General features: G+C 36.4%; 1 protein-coding gene across 2 annotated transcripts in view; it reads right to left on the bottom strand.

Annotated features, from left to right (window-relative positions):
• The window catches only part of LOC113232179 (putative fatty acyl-CoA reductase CG5065), a 96,987-nt gene extending 73,624 nt beyond the window's left edge, over positions 1–23,363 (bottom strand). Inside the window, exons 1-2 of one of the 2 annotated variants that reach the window (XM_026466820.1) lie at positions 23,036–23,363; positions 1,073–1,089 (exon numbers count right to left, since the gene is read on the bottom strand). The gene's annotated coding sequence lies outside the window, so the exon portion shown is untranslated. The remainder of the gene's footprint in view (positions 1–1,072; positions 1,090–23,035) is intronic. The other variant, XM_026466818.1, reaches the window with a different exon arrangement.
• Positions 23,364–23,761: the final 398 nt, after the last annotated feature.

Below are 23,761 nucleotides of genomic sequence, written 5' to 3'. Positions count from 1 at the left end.
CTCAGGGTGACGGGCGCAGTGACAGTGCCCTTAAGATTTTTGTGATTTAAAACTCTGAGTGGCATTGCAACTGTTATGGATAGACGTGTCGCTTACCACCAGGTGCATGGCTTGTTCGCCCCGTCACTTATAGTAATATTAAAAAAGAACTGACGTCAAAAGTTCGTGGAATATATTTCATCTTTTTGCTTTTATTGAAAGTGCGCGAAACCGGATTCATCCCCTAGTTTACCAAGCTTAGAGGTGGAATGCTTTCATCAAATTTAAATGGGACCAATACTGAGGCACCCTCTTTCTAACAAAAAAATAATCATCAAAATCGGTTCACAAAAGCTGGAGTAATCACATACACACAAAAAGAACAGTCGAATTGAGAATCTCCTTCTTTTTTAAAGTCGGCTAAAAATAGTTTTATTTTCCATGTGTATTTACAATGATTCATTCGTCAAAAAGCTATTAAGGAAGTAGTAAGGTTATTCAATCTGAGTCCCCTTTGTTGTAGAATAATACAGACTGGGAGAGGTTGCTACAGGTTTTTTTATGACAAATAATACCAACGCTCTGAAAGGGTTGTAACCCTAACTAGCCGTGAACAGGTTCACGGCAATGAAATGGGAAATTTTCGGTCCACAAAATTTATTAAAGAAGTAAAGTTTAAAGAAAGCCTGTAACAATATAAAGGTAAATGTAAAAAAACAGGTATAACAGTATAAAACACTTATTATTAAGGCACTTAACCCTAAATGGGCCGAGAAACTGAATTACAGAAATAGACACATGAAGGGTTACACTTATAAATTGTTAAACATGATTAGCATATTAACAGCTCCGACTGTTCTGGCGGTCGAGCTGGGAGTGACCGTGGTACGAAAACAAAATGAGAAAATGAAGGAAGATGGAACAATTCAAATTTAAAATTTAAATACATGTAAAATAAAAAATGATAGGATACAAGCGGAGATAGGCGATACAAAGAGGTGAGACGACGGTTTAAGAAGATCACACCGTCACAGCACTAAATACGCCAACGTCCTTTAGTTATACTTAAATTTTAAATTTAATTCTATGTCACGATAAGGCTGTCGATACCTGTTGACACAAAAATCTTTATCAGAATTTTATTGTAGCAGTAGAGCTGCTTATGGAAGAATTCGTCCAGGGAAGTACTGCCACCTTACCTATTTCTGTCGCCAAGCAGTAATGTGGGCATTGCTGCTTTCCGGTTTGGAAGGGTAAGGGTGCTGGTGATGTAGCAGTTACTTGGGACTTGTCAACTTATGTCTCAGGTTGACGGGCGCGGTGGCCTCTAAGATCTTTGCGATTTAAAGCTCGAAGTGGCACTGCAAATGTTGTGGATAGGCATGTCGATGCCACCCGTCGGCGTATATGGCTTACCGTATATTTAATATAAAGGTACCTACCTCGTCTCTCCTTCGGGACGTACTGTATACGTATACTAGTCCATCCTGTCATTTGGTATTATAAAATAAAATAATAGTCAGATTGATTGTTTTCATGCAGATTGATTATTTTGTTAATAAATATCACAAAATCGTTGAAAAAACATTTTATTGTGTAAGGGCAGAATAGTGGCTCTGTCCTTACAGGATGTTATCTCGTGATGACGCCGCGGTAACCGTTAACAAGAGGGTGTTTTCGGAGTAGTTGATGTAATTAATAAATACTAAAAAGTGTAAAAGTAATGTGACTTAATTCTAAATAAAAATGTAAAATAGATAGATAGATGGATAATACACTTTATTTTTACACATATAAATATATATAAATTAGTTATATATATATATATATATATATATATATATATACATTTCTTCGATCCGGTCGGATTTTTCTGAGTGTTCGATCTTTGTATTAATAATTATAACAAACTAGTAAAATAATTTCACAAAAAAAAAATTGAATATCAATTCAATAAAAATTTAATGAATACAGTGAATAGCGACGTCTCTCGCCAGGACTGGTAGCTGTAAAGATACTAACTGGGTGATAAATAATTCATAGATTTCTCATAGATGGCGCTACGACTAAAAAGTCGTTGAAAAACCAAATACAAAGACACGACGCAAGCACATAGAAAAATTCGTGAGGTCCGTTGGTTCGTTCCGTGGCTTAGTTGGTATAGCGTCTGCCACGGTATGCAAGAAGACGTCGGTTCGAATCCGACCGGATCGAAGGAATTTTTTCTGAGTGTTCGATCTTTGTATTAATAATTATAACAAATTAGTGGAATAACTTCACAAAAAAAAATTTAATATCATTTCAATAAAAATTTCATTATACAGACTAAGTTGCAGACTAAGATCGAGCCAGAAGATACTTACGCAATCCAGTTTTAAATATAGGAAGCGATTTAGAATGTCGGATTTCAGCCAGGAATTCGTTCCATAATAGTGCAGCCTTAACAGTAAAGGAATCTTTTTAAATACTCTGAGTCGGTGAAAGGAGGTTTCAGCAGGTTATCCATTTCAGATCTCAGTTCACGGTTGTGATCCGCACCGTGGAAGCAAAAACGATACTTAAGGTACGAAGGAGTGCGAGGGTCATAGAGCACGTTATAGGAAAAGGTGAGAACGTGCTCCTCACGTCGTAGCTTTATAGGGAGCCACTGAACCCTTCTCCTATATTCGGACACGTGGTCGAACTTGCGCAATAAAATGAAGTATTGTAAATCTTTTTAAATATATTAATGTTAATGATGTTTATCGTTTTGGTGTTGATAACTATCTTAAAAATACAATAAAATGTCATAATACGATAAATCGTGTGACGTGGTAAACCACGTCAGCTAAATAACTAGAACTATCATACTACAGCAAAATAAAACTAGAACTAGATCATGTCGATGCAGCAAATCAAAGTTCAATGTTGTACGTAACCGTATTATACTACGATACCAAAAAAATTAAATAGTTTTTCATGTAGACAGATTCGGTAGGAGTTTAAATTTTTCACGTTTTTTTTGTACTTTCACAACCTGCATCGGCAACAACCCTACTACGAACGCACGTAAGGATGGAGTTTTCCTGGATTTCTGGTCGTTGTTGGAGAAACAAAATTAAAAAGTTTCTCCGTACATTCTCCGAAATATAGCCGATATAAAACCGACAAGCAAGCCACTTTTCTGCAGTGATTTAATTTAGAAAATATCGGCTTTTACATTTACGTACCTATATTTATGAGACATTTTCATCATACCGATTGATTTAGCCGGGAGTAAAGTAAAGTAACTGAACCACCGACATCGTCAGTAATAACGTACACACTCAACATAACTGTTATATAATTTATTTATTTTATTGTAAACCCTGTGTTCCGGACCTTCTAGTTGACCGAAGGATGAACGGTGAGGATGGAACTACATTGAAAAGTTCCACAAGCAAGCTACTTTTCTGCGACGTTCGAGATTTTGTATCTTCGAATCCGCAAGAAAATTGTTGTTAATAAGTCTCTTTGCTTTGCGCTCCACCGAGTTAAAGGCAGCCCAGGAGTTACCCAAATAGTACACTGCTACATCGACCGCTCGCACAGTGAAGATCAACCAAGCTGTTCTAACATCTGAGCGAGACGTCTGATGAGGCTCAACTCAGGTATCCAGCGGCGCAACTAGTCATTCTGGGGGACTTTAGTGCACACTTTCAAGAATGGTTGTTCCCATACCAGATGACCGATCATGCTGGGAGAGAGATGCGAAAACTTGCGTTAAGGCTAAGCCTCTCCCAGCTTGTCAGTGACGCCACCAGGATCCCAGATGTTGAGTCTCATACGACTAACTGGACCTTCTGTTAACAACTGATCCAGACCGATACTCGGTGGTTGTGGATGCACCATTGGGTAGGTACCTCTGACCACTGTCTGGTGAAAGCTGTATCCGTATATGCTCCCCACGAGGTCGGCCGATTGAACTTGTGAAGAGTGGACGCGTGTCTGATTTTTAGTCAAATTTGTTTGAAAATTGTGCATATTAATTCGGTATTGGTGGATCCGTGAAAGTCGGTGCCTCCTGTTTCTTCGTGTGACGGTCTTACGGCTGTCTCCTCCTAGTGGGCGGCGGAAGCGAGAGGAATATACTTGTTGGGAGGAATATACTTGTTGGCCTTTATGAGGTGGAGCCCTTTCACAAGTGAGTGTAATTTTATTTTATCACTCGGGTCTCGAACTCGCGGCCTCCGGATTGCAAGTCCGCATCGTCGACCATTCGACCAACGGGACGGTGATGCAGAGCGGGAAAAATACAGCTCTACTTTTGGATTTATGTCGGCCACCTGTCGAAAAGCTGTAGAACTAAGTGAGCAGCCGCTGTACTGGAATAAACAAGCAGAGTTCTTACTCCGCCATCTATCGATCTGCTCTGGAACTAAGTGAACCATTGGTCGTAAATCATTGAATGCTTCTGTCTGCTGCCGGGAACATGCGAGAGATGGAGCGCACAGTCCAATGTGGTGGATGCAGGATTGCAATTGAAACTCGTCAGTACCTTATTTGCTGTATATGTACTAAGCATTACGACCTTATATACGCTAATGTTAGTGAGCAAAGATTTCATAACACTCTCACCGCAGAGCACAGGGCACGATGGAAGTGCCAGGAATGCAGGAGGAAAGAACCAAAGACAGACAATTCGGATACGCCAGTGCGCGGTGCTCAACAAGGTGGACTCTCCGACTCATCAGACAAAGCTGGAGGGGATTTAGGCATCGAGAATGTCACTTTTCGCAACCAACGATTAGACCTAAACTCGCGACCACAGTCGCCTATGTTTTCTTTCGAGGAGTTTTCGGAGGAGTTAAAACAGTTCCGTGATGAAATGCGTGCTGTTCGTAGAGATATGAGTGAATTCAGGTCAGTTATGTCGGACCTGAAAGCATCCATTAAGAGTTGCAATGAGCGTATCGACGGTCTTTCGGATCGTGTGGAAAGGCTGGAGAAGAAGCGGAATGATGGTGAAAATGTAGAATCTCTTGAGAACACAATTGCTGAGCTCAAAATGGATTTAAATGAACGTGATCAGGAGACACTGTCGAATGATGTAGAAATTGTAGGAATCTCAGAAACTAAAAATGAAGGGCCCGTTCATATAATGCTTACTGTCGCAAACAAATTAGGAATTAACATAGAGGAACGGGACATTGTAAGCGTAAGTCGGGTGGGCATAGAGAGACCTCCGGTAGAAGGCGTACCAGTCGCACGCCCCCGGCCTCTCGTTGTGCGCTTCGCACGGCGCTCACTACGCGATCAACAGGCGCCTTTTTTATTTGACACGCCAAGCGTCAACAAGAGCTAAATGGAAATACGTTTGGACTCGTGAGGGAAAAATCTATGTGCGGCGGGAACACGGAGCGCCGAGGATCCGTATTCGATCTGAGCTGGACTTAAAACGAGTTTTTGAAAATAAAAATGTTGGTTCACCTACGCACATATAATACACACTATAATAAGTTAATTACTGGATTTTTTAATAAGCGTTGCGTTTTTATTTTTTGTTATTGCTTTTGAATGTTTTGTTACTTAATTTTATCAATTTTATTGCTATTGCACACTATGACTACTTACACTGTACAAAAATATTTAGTTTGGATATAATGTTTGTAAAATCTATGGCTTATACTGTACAAATATTTCTCAATATTCATAGAGCGAATATCACATACAAAAAAGTTCGTCCCCCTTTTTTAATATTGATAACTTACTATCACCCTAATAATTTTTATTTGTTTTTGACTACTTTGTGGGATGACTGATAAATTACTAAAAGTAGGATTATTCAATCCAGGCTCTTTAGGGACGAACCACGATGAGCTTATTGTTGCTACTATTGAGCGATCAGTTGACATTTTAGCAATAAATGAAACTTGATTGCGCACTAACGAAGAGGCTAAAGCTCCTAATATTACAGGATATAATTTTAGAAGCCCTAGGGCTTCCAGCATTTGTGGAGGACGTGGCGGTAGCGTGGGATTTTTCGTAAAGAAAGGCTTATATGCACGAACTTGTGCGCACGCTTCTCATCATCAGGTAGAACAAATGTGGCTTAAACTTAACATAAATAACTGTAGCATACCGTCCACCGTGGCTGAGTGTGGATGTTTTCATTGAGTCTCTCATCGAATCCATCAACAGTTTAGCTTACTTCGATAAACTTGTTTTACTGGGGGATTTCAACGTGGATTTACTTAAACCATACTCTGCAAATGCAACTAAGCTACTAAATTTCTTGGCTGTTTTTAATCTCAAACAAGTAGTTTCTACATCGACACATTTCACTGACCATAGTGAGAGCCTGATTGATCTTGTTTGTTCAGATGCCCATGTCCGAAGTGTGACAGCGGATGTTATAGGTAGTAAGATGGCAAACCACGCATACATAACGTGTACTTTTAGTCTTAGAAAACCTAAAATACAGCCTAAACTAGTAACTTACAGACCGCTAAAAAGGGGTAATCTTGATGAGTTTAACGCGGATGCTGCGGTGGTGCCTTGGAGTCTAATCTGGTCTATGACAAATGTAAACGACATGGTTACAGCTTTCAATGACTTTTTTATTCTATTGTTTGATCACCACGCCCCAGTAAGGAAAGTTACTTTCAAACAAGTCTTATCCATGGATAACATATACCATTGAACGTATGATGAGACTTAGAAATGAGGCTCACATGAGATATCTGAAAACGAGAAATGACATTCATCATCAATATTACAAGGATTTGAAAAATTTAGTAAACGCGGCCCTAATAAATGAAAAATCCGCTTATTTTAAATATAACATAAACAATCAAATTCACAAACCCAAAACGCTCTGGAAAGAAATAAAGTCATATATTCTGCCGCCTAAATGTGAGATAAATTTTCCGAAAAACCTACTAAAACCTAATGATTTGAATGACTATTTCTTGGATGTGCCGGGTTCAGGTTCTGCGAGTCCATCTGATCTGACTTATTTCAAAACTAACCGCTACGGTTCCGCTAGTTTCGTTCTTGATAGTGTCACGGTTGAGGATGTTTCAAAACTGATGTCCGGACTTCATTCGAACGCTTTAGAAATTGACGGTATTTCCCTCGAAATGATCAAAATGACATCCCCTCATTGTTTAAACATTATTACACTTATTGTAAATACTTCCATATTTTCATGCACTTACCCCGACCTCTGGAAAATAGCTATACTCCATCCACTCCCAAAAACAGACAATCCTTGTAATTTTAAAGATCTTCGCCCCATAAGCATACTGCCGTGTATATCCAAAATACTGGAAAAGGTAGTTAGTCGACAGCTTGTAGATTTTATGGAATGCCAATCTATTGTGCCAGATAAGCAGTCAGGTTTTCGAAAGGGACACAGTACCTCTACAGCTTTATTGGACGTCACGTCAAGTATTCTTGAAGCACAAGACTGTGGACAAGGCACGATCTTGGTGATACTCTATTACTCCCGGGCGTTCGATTGTATAAATATTTCGCTACTCTTAACCAAACTAGCATTTTATGGTTTTTCTGCATCAGCATTAAAGTGGTTTGACAGCTACCTCAATAACCGTTCTCAGCGAGTTGATCTTCGTAACTTGGATGGTTCGATGAACTCATCTAACTTATGCTTGGTTGATAGAGGCTTCCCTCAAGGGTCAATTTTATCCCCTCTGCTCTATATTCTTTACAGCGCTGATATAATAAGGTGTATTAAACATTGTAGCTATCAGATCTACGCGGATGATCTACAGCTGTACCTGTCCTTCGATCCTAAGAACACAATGTCTGCGGTAGAAAAAATTAACGAAGATCTAAACAGAATAGTTGAGTGGTCCCGCAGAAATTGTCTCGTAGTAAACCCTAGTAAATCGAAATACCTAATCATGGGTTTTGTGAATCAGATTAATAGGATAGCGAACAAACATCCCAATATTGTGATAGGAAGTGAGAGCATAGAAAGGACTAAAGCTGCAAAAAATCTTGGAGTACTAATGGACGAAACCCTAAGATTTGAATCGCGTATACTGGAGGTGACTCGAAATTGTTTTTTCCGGCTTAAAGTACTATATAAGATGCGTGAATTTCTTAGTGAGCAGCTCCGCATACGCCTTTGTGATTCCCTAATACTCTCTAGATTAAACTATGGTGACGTAGTGTACGGTCCGCGACTTTTGGTAAAAACGAAAAGACTAGTGCAGAGAGTGCAAAATGCATGCGCTCGATTTTGTTTTCGTGTACCACCGCGAAGTCACGTATCTCCGTTTCTGAATGAAGCTAAAACACTAAACATGTCGTCGCGAAGATACTCTCATTTAGCCACGCTTCTATGTGGAGTGATAAAAAGCAAAAAACCTTTTTACCTCCATGAACGTCTCACATGGACTAATAGACCGCGCACCTGCAGGTTTCCACTCTGCATTCCAAAACACAAAACTTCGGCATATAAAGGCAGTTTTAAATATTCCGCGGCGAAAATCTGGAACAACATACCGCCACCAATGCGTTCTTCACAATCCGTTTATGCGTTCAAATGTCAACTCAAAGAGCACATTCTAAATCTACAAAACACGTCTGGAACAATTTTATTTGTGTAATGCGCCTCAAAACACAAAATTAAAAAGAAAAAGCAGAGTAAATCTTTGTTGAGACATCAGCTGAAATTTGTGTTGTTTCCTATTTAATTATATTGTTTCATGTTTAAATTTTTATTTAACTTGCGTCCACGTTTGTTTTTATTTTATTCATATATTTTTATTTCTTTTTTGGCATTTTTGAAAAGGGTCCACTGAAAACCAGCGCTGTGGCCCTGCCGCAGCATTAGCTGAGTTGGGTCCTTTTCAGTGCAATAATACACTTTAATACTAATTATTAATATTGTACTCCACGTGTATTGTGCTGAATAAATTACATTTCTTTCTTTCTTTCACCCGATCAGGGCCCCAGTAGTACGAGACAAATGTGGCGATACAGGTTAGCAGATTGGGACGAAATGCGCCATTTTTTTGCTTCATATCCCTGGCAGGTGAGATGGAGGTCAAATGCGCACTTATTTTTTTATTAAAAAAAAAGCTAACTGGTAATGGGCAGAGCCGTCTCAAAGGTGACAGTAGTACTCCATACACGATCGTACTTGTGCTTTATACAGATTTAAAAGCTGTTCAGGTGTGAAGTACCGCCTGACCTAGTAAAGCATGCATAGTTCTTTGGCAGCAGTTTTTGCCAAACACTCGATGTATCGCCCAAAGTTGAGGTTGGATGATAAGTCCAGACCAAGTACCTCAAGGTGGTCACTTATCGGCACGAATACATCTAGGATAGTCGGAGTAAGGTGTAGGGGACTCCGTTTTGATGACATAAGATACGCCTATGTTTTAGCCGCATTAAACCTGACCTTGTTCGCGTTAGCCCAGTCGGAAGCCGCTTTCAAGCTCAGGTTCAACCAGGTGACCATCGACTCTCGTTGCTTACTCGTTATTACACCCTAACTCACGAGAGAAATAAATGTAGGCCATAATTTTTTTCTCTTGGCCCGGGAATCGAACCCGGGACCTCTACATGGCAGACCAACATGGTAACCATTCGGCCACTGAGGCAGTTGAAATATGGACATAACCATTTCGTCCTCAATGCGTATAAAATGTCTTTATTTACTGTTTATTTTCTAAGCATTCCAAAATATATGTTGTCTCATATTTATAATCTAACAGCCAAAAGTATTTAAATACGTAAACACCTGCAGAAACACAATTTCTTTTTGTCACAAATGTAATTAGTTCCAAGAAGTTCCGGAATTGAAGAATAAAACGTTCACATTATTGTTTAATTTAGCTGAATTCGTTCCGATCACTGCTAATAATACGGTATGTCTAATTGGAACTTGGCAAATAAAACTGTAGCGTACACAGAAATTAAAATTTATTTAGATATCTGTGATAGTGACTTTTCTTTTGTTGTGTTGGTGCATGGTCCTCACAGGTGTCCGAGGTTAGTTGTAGGATTATTTTTTCTTTATTTTTTCTCTCAACCGCTTTCGGAATTTCTTTTTCGTACTAAGATCTTACTTGTCACCTCCCTGATATTCCCACTCCTTGATTATGCTGATGTCTGTTACTCTGATCGCAATGAAAATCTATTAGAAAGTTGGACCGCCCTCTCAATAATGCTATCCGTATCATCTTCTACCTACGCAAATTTAATCATATTTATTCTTTCAGGTCTCAACTTAAATGGCTCCCTTCGTCAATGCCGGCAGAAGAGACTACTCTGCACGTTGTACTCTATTTTTTTCAATCCCCACTATCCATAATACTTAAATGTCTCGGGGACTCTCACAACCTCCCTCTTCGATCCATGAATTCACTCTCACTCACTGTACCTCTCTTTCATTCTGGCTTCATGTCTGACTCTTTCACTCTCCAATCGATACGTCTCTGGAATGCTCTCCCAGACTCCATCAGAAGGTCTCCCTGTATATTCTCTTCCAAAAAGAAAGTTCATGAGCATCTTATAAATTGTTTGTCACAATGATAACCATCATCATATTCTGTATATATATACATATTATGTATATGACTACGCTAGGTTATATGTATGAATGTATTAGGTTCGTTTGTTATTACATATAAGTTATTATTACCGTAATATTTTGTTTAATAATTATTAATATAATTTAAATAATAATATGTAATACATAATTTATTAATATAACAATTCGCGGCGTTCGTGAATTTAGTTTTTCTTAAAGGTTGACTGGTAGAGAATACTTTTAGCATTAAGTCCGCCTTTTGTACCATCTTGTCTTGTGATCAATAAGGTTTTAATAAATAAATAAATAGTGTCGATTCTGACAAGCGTAAACTAAACTTTAGATAGATAAAGAAAAATGTGTAATAAACTACAGGAACAATTAAGAGACACATTAAAGATGTAAATTTTATTAACAAAATTATAGAGCATTGACCTGAATGCATGCTATACAGTTAAAGAATACTTAAGCGATTATATTTCCAATGTAAACTACATAATACTATTTTTTAAATACTATACAATAATAATAATAACGCACACATTCATAGCCCTGCATTAGGGGAACTCTATATCGCGGGTGCCATGGACCACCAGACAACCACAAATTACGCCGAAACTCACGAGCGAAAAAAATGTGGTATAAAATGTAGTAAATGCAATAAGGTTTGTGGTTTAGCATTTTAATTGGTTAAAATATACCTATTTCAGATACTATATTACATTAATAACATATTTGAGCAAAAAGTTTGTAAGGTTTTCATAAAAAAAATCAGTAAAAAACGACGTGAAAACGTGTATGCGACGTTTTCACTCTAAGGTGACGGTATGGAGTATGATCACGAAATAGAAATGATACGCAGAACAATTCTAAAATACTTGTGCCGAATTAGTATGGAGCTTGGTACTTTATTCCCAGAAAAGATTAACCAGCCTCAACTTTTTTGCTAAATATAAGCTTTAATTATAGAGCTTAGCAGAATAATTTTAAACAATGTTGTGACCTACTTTAAAAAAAACTATTTATAACAAAAGTGTGGTAGACATGTTTAATTAATTACCAACAATACTGCGATACTAAAAACAGTCCAAAAAGCAGCAACACTTAAACGGTAAAATATTCACAACGTTACGCTAAGGATAGCTATATTGCAACAAGAATGACATTGACTTAGAGATCTGTCAATATATTTTTCATTGCATTGGCCACTAGCACATTAGCCAAAAAACTACATAAAAATCCGTTGCGTGCCGTTTCACGCAACATAGTTTTAAAAATCCTTAACGATTTGGAAATTGCAGGTCAAAATTAATTTGTTTTTAATTCAGAATGTGTATATTTTGAAAGCTCTTTACAAAAAACCATCGAGTATATAACCAGAAATAGAGACGAAATAAGGGCCATCTATCCCTGGCAACTCATCGGGCAAATGGGCCTTATATCACTTTTAAATATCAATTCTCGTTTGCGCTGAAATCACAAATTACAAAGCTGAAATAGTATAGCGCCAACAACTGACCTGTGTCTAAGGGAGACGTACCAAATATCGGATACTTTTTGAACATTCAAAAAAAAAAACACTAATGTAATATTTAAGAATTTATTTTTATTGCAGTCACAGTTATTGTCTATCTAAAGACTTTAGAAAATGAATTGAACTTACGTCTATATTCATTTATTTTTTATATAATTATTTTGTTTTAATTACAAAAACCAACAGTGTTTTCACATGTACCCTAATAATGGATATCCAGTACAGGGTATACTATTCAATATTGGATATCCAGTATAGGGTACACTCTATTAACCAGGGCATGTATTTAAATGATCCTGTTAAATTTGCAAAAACAATAGGCAAAAAATGTAAACGGTCATCTTTTTTAATGATGGGGATCATTTAAACAAATTATTAAACATTTAAATATGAAAGACACTGAACAACTAGTGATGTAGGTACCCCAATATCGGATATCTAGTATTGTGGATACTGAGGTATCCAATATTGAGGTAACTATCTACTTGTACAATAATCGGTTACGAAAATTTCTCACACCGCTAATTTCTCGCAAATTTCTCAATTATCGCTAAAATGCGTTAAGTTCTGTATTCTAACTACGCGCGTAGCTAGTATATAACACTGTCACAAAATGTAATATCACTAAAAGTACTTTAACAGCGTTTTAAAGTCAAGATCTGAAAAAATCGTCGAATGGAAAAATACACTTTGAATGTTGACAGCGAACTGAAGGCAAAAACGGCGCAGATAACTAACAAAATATTGGTAACACATTGATGAAGTAATTTTAGATCTTAAATAAAGATGGTGTTATTTAGTTTCCATTATAGCGGGGTATCCAGTATTGTGCACGTATCCAATATTTAGTACGACTTCCTTACGTCTCCGTATATTCCAAAAATATTCTGTATTTATTGTAATAAAGACAATATCTCTAACAATGAGGGGCTGTTCTATTCGGTGGTATAGGAAACAGCAAACAGCAAAACATCTAATTACAAAACAAACGGAATCACATATCATCGGTAATTAAATATGTAATTTTTCAATTTATGTCCATTATAGCAAAACTCAGGTTAAACTGGTGAAGTGAAACAATTGACGACACCCGTCAATTGTTTCGAATTCGGGCTGACCAATCGGAGCGCAGTTGTTACCGTAATGAATTTGGCAGAATAATTTTCAGACAAATTAAATAACATTTCCTCTCTATTTCTGATTATATACTCGATGCAAAAACCAACTAATAGTATAGTTACATTTTCCATTTATATTACCACAAACACTACAACACTTTTAAGGCACTCTTCTTACCACAACAATAAACACGTCTATTAAATGATGTAGTGTTTTAAAAATAACCCTGTATAAAAAAAGACTCCTCAAACTTAGACCAGATATTTGAACCAGAAGTGTCGACTAAATTCAAAACTTCATTTCCTTTTTTTAAATGTATTATTGGCTTACCACCTTGGAGTTGATGACGAAAGCTCTTCGTGCTAAACAAGTTCATCGTGATCGGTTGACGGGTGTTATATTTAGAAGATGTCTCAACACGCGTTCTATGCACAAGAGCTCGAATGATACTCACGCGACAAAAATTTTAAAGCTATTTTTTAAATTATTTCAAAGCTTTCAAAATTGAACTATTAGGTTTTTAAAGTCGAGTACCGCTTTTAATAGGTACGAGAGAGGGACCTAAGTAATAAATACGAGATTTTAAAACCTAATTATGTAATGATTGCATACAATACTTTTCCTACGAATAAATAAAATTATGAAACAGAACCAACAATTAATGTATATTTTACAATCCATGACAACGAAAATAGGCGTTATTTTCTAAAAAAAATTTAACCCATTTAGTACGGTTTGCAGTTTCAGCCATAGAGTCCACGGAGGAAAGAAATATGTGGTCCATGATAGAGTCTAACAAACGCTACAAAACAAATACCAAAGAGATAGAATATAACTGGCCAAGTACCGCATAAATATAAACGAATAATTTTTTTTTATAAAGATTTATGGCAAGACTTTTAGGCCAATTTAACCAATCAAGAAGCAGTACAGTATATATAATACAAAAATACGACGTACTTTTTTTTTAAACTTATTATAGTTCTGTGTACAGAATTTTAATGAAGTCTTTGATTTCAGTGGCGATTACCATAGACAATAGGATTTCGATTAAGAACTAAAAAAAGCGCATATAGTATATGGTTTCTGAAATTATAATTGACAGGTTGAAGTACAGGAGTAGAAAAATAATTTCAATAATCTCAATACAGAGTACTAAAAAAACGACCTCAAAAGTCATTCATCCCCTAGTTTGCCACCTTTAGAGGTAGAATATTGTCTTCAAATTGAAATGGGATCACTCTACCCTCTTTCAAACAAAAAAGAGTCATCAAAATCGGTTTACAAATCACGTAACATCTTAGCTCCTCTTTTCTTGAAGTTAATTAAATTTAATCTTCCGTTTTTTTGTTACTGTTATGACGACAGAGACCAATACTGCTTATGATAATTAACCTAATCAACATTTTAGCGAAACTGAGTTTTTAATATATCTGGAAACAACGAAACGCGATCTACGACTCCCTCTAACCGTTTTTTTTAAATCTAATTTAGTTTCAGTTTTATTGTTAAGAAAAATCAACGTAATTGACATTTGTTACGGTGACAATACAACTTTAGATGCCAATATATCGAAAGTTACCGAAAAGCAAATGCGTTAGTTATAACAAGGAGGTCAGGGGGTGGATTCAGAACCTTACGGTAACTTAATTGTCGACCGATTTCTTTTCACGTTACACCCTTACTATAACACGAACTTCTCGACCGGCAAAGGCTACAAACGTCATTTACAACACAGTTATCGAATGAAAGTTAGCGAACATCCTATTGTTTACAAAGCAAGAATGTATTATGAATATCTCTTATTATTTTAAATAAAGTCTGGATTTTGTTCAATTGTGTTAATTTATTATAATGCAAGACTGATGCATTCCGATATTTTATGTATGTAGAAATGTATATAAGAGGATTTTCATTTTTCCTATAATCTATTTCACCGACTAACTGCGTGAACGCTGTTGGACAACAATATCCTAATCCAAATCGAACTTTTAACTCGGAATGTTCTGAACAGCTCGGAAAGCTCGATTTGAGAACGATATCCAATCGTACGATTCTGTTAAAATATCGAAGAGTTCTGTAGCGGGGTCCAGGATAGACTATTGATTTATGTCTACTCGGTCTTTAAAGTGAGCGATCCGATCTAGTTCAATCTGTCAACTGAACTAGTTCGATATTTTAGTTCGTTTATTCCCAGTAGTTCCAGGTACTCTGTTCCGCGTGTTATAATTGTAACCCAAAAGTTCCACACATTAAGGGTAAGGGTGCTGATGCAGTTACAGGCACATTGGAATTGTCAACTTATGCCTTATAGTGTCGGACGTAGTGACAGTGCTAATCAGATCTTTGCGATTTAAAGCTCTAAGTGGCACTGCAACTGTTATGGATAGGCGTGTCGCTTTCCACGAGGCGCACGACTTGTTCGTCTCTTGATATTATAAAAAAAATGACAAAATTATATAATAATAATAAATAAGTGCTCAGGAACCGGAAAAGAACATGATAAAAAGGAGTTAGTATTTTTACAAGCTCTGCAACGCAGATAGAAAACCTATGATCTATTAAGATCACGCAAGAGGAACTAGTTTGAATTTTTATTGAATTGATATTCAATTATTTTTATGTGAAATTACTCCACTGGTTTGTTATAATTGTTAATACAAAGATCGAATCCGGCCGGATCGAAGGAATTTTTTCTGGGTGTGCGATTTTTGTATAAATAATTATAACAAACTAGTGGAGTAATTTCACATAAAAATAATTGAATCTCAATTCAATAAAAAATTAAATAAAATGAATAGCGACATCTCTAGCCGGGGCTGGTAGCTATACAGGTATCTAACTGGGTGACGAAATATCACAGATTTCTCATTGATAGCGATACAGCTGGATCGAAGGAATTTTTTCTGAGTGTTCGATCTTTGTATTAATAATTACGAGGAACTAGTTTGTTAGCCCCTAGTGCGGAGCTAAAAAAAAATCAAAAGGCAATGTTAAGTATGAAGTTTCATTCGCATAATGCTTCTTTAAATTTCGTCGAGTATTACTTATTTAACAGTACTTTATTTCGGACCGATGTCGGGCGGAAAGGAGGAGTAGACTCCCAAGTACCGAATCCGAGAAATGACGGTCCGAAATGTCACAAGGATCATTATTTATCTCTAGATGTGCGAGGGACATTCGTATTTCCTCGGATTCGAATAGGACTTAATGCACAAACGACATCCGAAGGGTGTCCGTGTTTTCTAGATTTCTATTCTCCCGGACTCGGAACAGTTTAGTGTCGTGGCTTGTATATTTAAATGAAGTTGTTCACATATAGAACAACACGCTTAACCGTCGTTCACGACTGTTTTGACGTTACGACGACAGACTGGGAAGAGCTAAAACGACAGTCGTCAGACGATAAATAAATCGTCACGATAAAAATGTGACGACAGATAATCGCAGCTTCAAGCGCTTCTGTCGTGTAAACGACAAGGCGGCTGCCGTGAACCGATAAATTGTCGTCACGGTCTAGTAGGAACAGCTAGACACGACAGTCGTTCAACGAAAAAATAATCGTCTACGACACAGTCACGACAGATAGTCGTGATATGGGAACAGGCTAGACGCGACAGTCGTGTAACGATAAATAAAACGTTACGACATAATTGAAACGCGCCCTTAGCCCGAATATACACGATTACAACACCACCGAAATATCTGGAAATCTGTCAAAAACATTCGTAGAGCCAGATTAATATTTAGAATAGGATAATAACAACAGAAAAACACTGAAATGACGTAGGTATTTGTTGTTGTGATTGCTGTCGCGACGGTACTGAGGGGGCGAGGACGGGATGACGTTATACGGGCGGAAGGGAGGGCAAGGTCCACAGACAGTACCCGGTAATTATTTCACCATTAGTAATTTTCACGCCTACTCAGTAGGAATGATGTTAATCGATGACTCGAGGTTATTACCAAAACTGTCATTTTAACTTAGACAGGGTTATTAAATTTTGTAAAAAACTAACAACCTAGCAGGACACAACATAACTAAACAACTAAACAACAATTTTTGTTCTATGACTTTTGTGAAAATTTAAACCGTGTAAATTTCCCTCATCAGTACTTTACAGATTTAACAACGTTCTTTCGGTAAAGAAATTATACATGTTGCATGTGGTCGGTACGCTACATAGGTCATTAATACTTGACCAAAAAGTTTTTAATATAATCTCAGTACAGAGTACTAAATAAACCGACCTCAAAAGTACGTGGAATTACATCTATTTGCCAAGTTTTATTGCAATGTCCCCTAGTTCGCCATAGATAATAAAAATCGGTTCTCACTACACAAAGTATATTGAGAGAGAAAAACGCCTTAAATTGGAGAATAGTAAAACCAACCATTAAAATAATTGCTCCTTAAGTAAAATTTAATATATATATCTCAATTCCTATTATATTTAATATATAATAGGAATTGAGAACCTTCTCCTTTTTTTAAAGTTGGTTAAAAAGGAGAAACGATATATTACTTTTTTCCCAACAAATAAATACAAGTTTTGCAAGAAAGCAGTACTCTAAGCAATCTGTCTATCTCCGCAATAAAGTTGATAAAATATTACAAATTTATCCAATTAATTATAACGAGTGTAAAACCCTGTAATAAAATGGCTACAATTATTAAACTATGACGAAACTGAATCCTTTTCCATCATCATCATGTTCCTGTATAATCCGTGGAATTGACTGTTCTCCAAAACGATACTTTTGAACTTTGTTATTCTAAATAATTCACTATTACATACATACACACACACGCACGCACACACAGGGACACGCGCACGCACACGCACACACGCATTTACTATAAACACCAAGTCAATTACACTAGATATTCTTGTATTTGAAATGTGGAAGAGCGAACTCCTAGCACAAGTATATATTTACTTAAAAAGGAGTTTCGAACCCCAGTTGTAAACTAGACCTAAGTAAAGTAAATAAACATTTTAATTTTATTTTATATATTACTTTTAGTACTTGAATGACAAGAATCCGTAGTAGTGATCCGTTTAGGTCTTGCAGGTGGGCTCAATCTAAGATGTTTGAAATAAATATTGTAACTGATAAATATATTCAAATATATATTTATATTAAAGAGCAACCCCTAGACTTGTCTTGCTCATTCTTCTCAGGGGAATATGCCTTACGAATGAACAGTAGAGTTTATCAATATGACGATTTCGAAAAATGTGATTTGCTTACCTATGAAATGAAGATTATTTGACCAAAGACTTTGACTCGACCATAGAGGTCGACACATAAATCGCGTATACTTATTTTGTTTTTTTTTTTTCAAACAAACCAATATTTCCAGCCCTTTACACGTCTCTCAGTCACGGCTAACTTTGAGTTTGAATTTGAAAGTAATTCACATTGACTTACAATTATATGGACGTCGGGTCCGCGCTAAAAAGTGTCCGAACTTATAGGGCGTTAAAATCGTATACAGAGCGTCATTCACGCTTTAGTCTTCGTTTGTTCGACTGACAGCGAAGCAAGCAAAATTAGACAGTACTGCGATGACATTACAATTTAAAAGCTTTTTCATATTCCTTTACATGTCACTACGTTTAAATAGGTTGACTTTGGACATTTTTTTCGTGGTTTTTGTATTAGACCCGTCGTCCATTTATTTGTAAGTCAATGGTTATTCATCACATTTTACTTTCACACTACAATAAAAATATGTAAATAGATTGCTCGAAACTGATAACTCTGTGCAAAACGCAGGGGCACCTGGGGTACTTCGGGGGGACGCTTGTACGTTTGACTTGCTACCCTACTACTAGGGGTCTACTCTCGATCTCCGTCTGACATCTGTCCGAAACAATGACTGCCAAATAAGTATTGTACTGCCTACTAAGTACTGCGTACAGGGTAGTACTGCCACCTACCTTATCTTTTTCTGTCGCTTGTGTTCCGGCGTTGAGGGGTAAGGGTGCAAGCAAATTACGAGCACATGGGACTTGTCAACTTACGTCTCAGGTGACGGGCACAGTGGCAGTGCCCCTCGGGTCTTTGCAATTTGAAACTGAGATAGTATCGAACCTTAAATAGAACAGTTATAAAATGTAATAAATATACATAATTTATTTAATATACTTAATTCGCATTTCGCACTATTGTTATGACTTTCATGTCGTGGCATGACCTCGACTTATCGTAAGCGACATTATTACCTACTAAACAGCGTATTTTCATTGCAAATGATAATTTTAAACTACAACGGACAAGGACGCGTCGACATTTCCCGCCTAAATTATATCAAATAGAAATTACAGAAAAAACCAAGTTTGTCTTTAGCTCAACTGTTTTTTTATATTTTATTGAAGTCTACAGAATCAATATTCAAAAATTAGTCGTTACGACAATAATATACAGACATAGTAAGTGCATCACAATTTCGTTGTTTACAATAAACAAAATGGCAATAACTTTTTATTAAAAAAATACCTAGTATTAAATTTAAATACTGCATACTCCTTTCATAGTACTTTTTACCTCGACTTTAGGTGTTTTGTTTTTTTATAACATTGCCTGACTGTTGTATTATAATCATTTGTTAATGGTGGTAATGGCATTTTTTAAATTGTTGAGATAATTCTGTACATACTCTATTTATAATTTGTCTATTGTTAATAATAACGCACACACTCAACATAGCTCCTAGGGAAATCCATTCCACAAGATTATCAGTTAATTAAGATTTAAAACTTACAATAAAAGTATTTTAATTGAAAAGTCATATTATAAAACTGAGGACTATTTGTTAGATAAAGATGTATGTAAAGACAACATGAGTCTTGATTCCACACAATTATGACTCAAAATGTATTCCATAGCATATAAGTTTATTTGAAAAGAGCAATCCCTAGAGTTTCTTGCTCATTCTTCTCAGGGAGGTCAGCGTAGTGAACGAGCATTAGCTAAAAAAAATGAGGTTTTCAAGCATTGACTTACAAATAAATGGACGACGGGTCTAATACAAAAACCACGAAAAAAATGTCCAAAGTCAACCTATTTAAACGTAGTGACATGTAAAGGAATATGAAAAAGCTTTTAAATTGTAATGTCATCGCAGTACTGTCTAATTTTGCTTGCTTCGCTGTCAGTCAAACAAACGAAGACTAAAGCGTGAATGACGCTCTGTATACGATTTTAACGCCCTATAAATTCGGCCACTTTTTACCGCGGACCCGACGTCCATATAATTGTAAGTCAATGTTGTCAAGTGTAAAAATATTACCTGTGGAATAAATGATTACTTTGACTTTGACCGACCAAAATCAAAAGTTCGTGGAATTACAAATCTATTTGCCAAGTTTTATTAATATCGGTTATCGGGAAGTGAGCGAAACCGGTATTATCCCTTAGTTTGCCACCCTTAGAGGTGGAATATTTTCTTCAAATTTAAATGGGACCTACAACGAGATCCATTCGATCCAACAAAATAGAATCAACAAAATCGATTCACAAATGCGGATGTGCCGGAGTCATCGCGTAACATACATGAAAAAAATACAGTCCCTACTCCTTTTTTTCCAAGTCGGTTAAAAAACGTATTGTATAATTTTTGTCGTAAGTGTTCAATTTTTAGATAGGGGTAGTAAAAGTATTTATGCGCCAAAAAAGCTTTGTAGCCATTGACTTACAAATAAATGGACGACGGGTCTAATACAAAAACCAAGTCCCAAGTCAAACTATTCGAAATTTAAATTGTAATGTCATCGCAGTATCGCGCTGTCAGTCGAACAAATGAAGACTGATGAAATGAAGAATGCGGACACTTTTTAGCGCGGACCCGACGTCTATATAATTGTAAGTCAATGTTTGTAGCGCTTAAAGTGCATATTTCGGGCAACCTACGGGTCATAGTCCAGTGGGCCGTCCAAGATATAGCTGGAAGGATGGAGTCGCTAAAGACCTAAAGGAGCTAAAGGTTCGAATGGTTTATTGGTGGAAAGACAATGCGTACTCTAGTGTCGGAGGCCAAGATCCACAACGGGTCTGTGAGCCAGGGAAGTACGTACAATCAAGAGCACATCAAGCTTGACACTTTGGACTTTGGACCGTTCTTATTGCAAGCGGCATAGAGTTAAATTTAAGCCTTTATGTCAAGCTTGACGTACACTTCACCCTGTACAGTCTAGAGCACGTCAAGCTTGACTCTTGGTACTTTGGACCGTTCACACCCTAAGCGGTATGGAGTTGGATTTAAATCTTAAGTGTCAAAGCTTGACGTGCTATTGACCCTGTATATAAGTGAGGAAAAAAGGCTTAACAGCCATTATTTAAAAAAAATGTAGTTATTACACAATCGGTTACGAAATTCATTGTTATACTTACATTAAAATTCAATTTAGTATCATAGTATGTAGAAATATTTCAAAGAACCCTCTACTGTAAAGATAGTTTTTGTCGCTTACACAAAGTCGGCTGTAATGGCTCTATGTGATGAAAGAATTTTTGACGTATGACCACATGTGGTTTAATTGCACGAATTTGAAATTTCGCAGATGATTCTATCTTATTTTGTTACAGGTCTTCTTTCAATTGCCATATTTAATGGAGATGGAAAGTAGGTGTAAATAGATGCGTTTTCTCTAGACATAAACTGACGCGACATTATGAGGTAGAGTTGGACGACGACATAGCGATCTTCAAATTATTATTCTTTACGTGTTTTCAATTGATTTTGTACAATCAATGAATCAAATAATTTATTGTATTCGCACGACTTCAATAACTTTTTTTGTTAAATGACGGGGCGAACAACTAGCAGTGCCTCAGACCTTGACAATTTAAAGCTCTAAGCGGCATTGCAACTGTTATGGACAGGCGTCCTGTAACTTGGTATAATAAAAAAAGTAATGACATAGAAGCTATAAGCTTGCACCTTCTGTTAAAAAAATAACAAAAACTATTTTTTTATTTACATAAAACATTACGATTCATTTCAATTATTATTTATTAAGTTTACCTTAAGGTTGCCTGGAAGAAATTGCTATCCATCGTTAAAGCCAATGTAGTACACTACATTTTACTTTTTGTCTCACTATTTTATTCTTACGAAAAGTATTATGTTTTTTTTATTTTAAATTGTTTATTATAAGTGTGACTACGTGGTCGGGGACATATTTGTTTTGTCTGTACACTTTATGTGCTACGTAACCTTCTTTGGAAAACGCCCTAAAGCAGTGACAATACTCAATCTAAGCCTTCACTGGCTACATAAGCTTCAAGGCTAACGCACAAACACAAACAATGAAAAATAGAAAGTATTAACATTGCACATCCCTACAATTTAATATCTAAAATAGAAAACAACCTTGATAATAAAATCTTTTGCTTCGTCTACAAGCGTTCCAGATAGACCGCGTGAAAAAAAAGTATAAAAAATTGCAGAATCCCGAAATTTTAAAGCGCATGCCTACCGCCCCATTCAGGAACAGCTCTAGAGAGAGACAGAACACGTATGAGTAAGCAGGTCAGACAGATTATCCCGAAAAATTCTGGGAAAACCACTTGGGCCTCATATTCGCTGAATTATCACCGTTACCTCACGTTATGTCATAGCGTTCCATTTTTAAAAACCACCAATTTCACACACTTGTTCGAAATTCGAACTTTGCTCTTTTTTTTCACTAAAACATTCGTTACGAAATTTCCTGCCAGCAAAATTTTTTCACGAATTTTTAAGAAAAATTGCAAAGAATCATGTGCGAGCCACAAATGTAGGTTACTAACTGCATTAGGTCTAGATTTTAGGTCATGTAGTGTTAAAGTAGACGTCTAAATTGATAGAAGGCGTGACTACTTACGTTTAGGATGAAACCACGTAGTCCTCTCTTCTAGACGACCAATACACCGAACACTGTAGTTTCAAAGACATTTGTTACATAAAAAACTATACAGAAAAAGCTTAAAAAACCTGATAATTATAACTTTAAAGCGGCACACAGGTTATAATTTTACAACTCAATCTATTTTAGAACACCGCGTCTCACTTTACGTAAGAAACGTTACGCCATTTTATTTTTAGATTGTTTAAAATGTTTAAAACGCGGTATTTCAATATTTTACAGTATTTAATGTATGGTTATGGAAAAAAAATCAATCGGAGACGCTTAGTAGGAGGCCATTTTGAACCCGGCTGGGGAAAGCTGGGTCCTACATCCGCGCATGCGTATTAGACACTGGGCTATTTGACGGCGCGCGACAAATTAAAAACAGCGATTAGTTGGCTGTTCTGTGATGTTTAAACGTTCTCATCCATTCTTCTATTTATGAAAATGTAATTTATATTAACAAGAATAATATATATTTATGAAACATTGTGTTATACATAAAATTAACACGAGGAATGTAAAAAACTGGTGGTTCTTGACAACAATCTTCACAAAGTCAGAAATCGGCTTGTACGCTTCTATAGAAAGACCCCTGTTGATATTATTATTAAACCATTCGTAACCATAAAGTATTATAACTATACTATATTACTAAGTATATAATTATTTCGAAAATTTACTTGATTGATTAAAACAATA

This window comes from Hyposmocoma kahamanoa, unplaced genomic scaffold (assembly GCF_003589595.1).
Source record: "Hyposmocoma kahamanoa isolate Upper Pololo Valley unplaced genomic scaffold, ASM358959v1 67, whole genome shotgun sequence".
NCBI lineage: Eukaryota > Metazoa > Arthropoda > Insecta > Lepidoptera > Cosmopterigidae > Hyposmocoma > Hyposmocoma kahamanoa.
This window is presented reverse-complemented; position numbering and strand designations above follow the sequence as displayed.